The sequence below is a fragment of the Pelodiscus sinensis genome, chromosome 2 (genome assembly GCF_049634645.1).
Source record: "Pelodiscus sinensis isolate JC-2024 chromosome 2, ASM4963464v1, whole genome shotgun sequence".
Classification (NCBI taxonomy): domain Eukaryota; kingdom Metazoa; phylum Chordata; order Testudines; family Trionychidae; genus Pelodiscus; species Pelodiscus sinensis.
Window position 1 is genome coordinate 142060266 of NC_134712.1, and position 652 is coordinate 142060917.

Here is a 652-nt window from a genome sequence, read left to right on the forward strand (position 1 = left end):
AATAATTCAGAGCATTGTAGAGCAACTAACCCCCAAACTGGTTTTGCTACAGGACCAATAACCTGTGTAGCAGCAGAACTGTAGGAGCTCTTCTGCATCCTACTTTTGCAGTGCAATTAGCTGTCAGGATCAGGGGAAACAGCTTTTGGTTAGTTTTCCAAAAAAGTAAGAAAGGGGAGCAAGCCAGCCTGCTGTCTATAAGACCTGAGCTACACTAGGGGATATGTTAGAATTAAGATACGCAACTTCAGCTTCATTAATTGTGCAACTTAAATCGAAGTATCTTAAGTTGAATTTTGGTGCTACCCACACTGTGGAAAGTCAAAAGAAGCACAACCTCCCTTTGACTTCCCTTACTTGTCATAGAAGCAGGACTACTGGCATTGACAGGCATGCCCTCTCAGTTTGAATTAGTGTGTCTTCACTAGACCCACTGATTAGAACCCCATAAAATCGACTGCAGCTGCTTCGATCTTATCTGTAGTGTGGACATGACCTAAGTAAGAAGACACATAATGAAAAGGGGGTACCTAGGCTTAATAGGAAGGCTGACTTTCCTGTGGAGTGATTGGGATTGCTTCTTTCTCCTGCTGTCCCTCTGGATGTCAGGGGACCTGAGATCCTTGGCACCCTACTCATCAGTCAAAGGGAA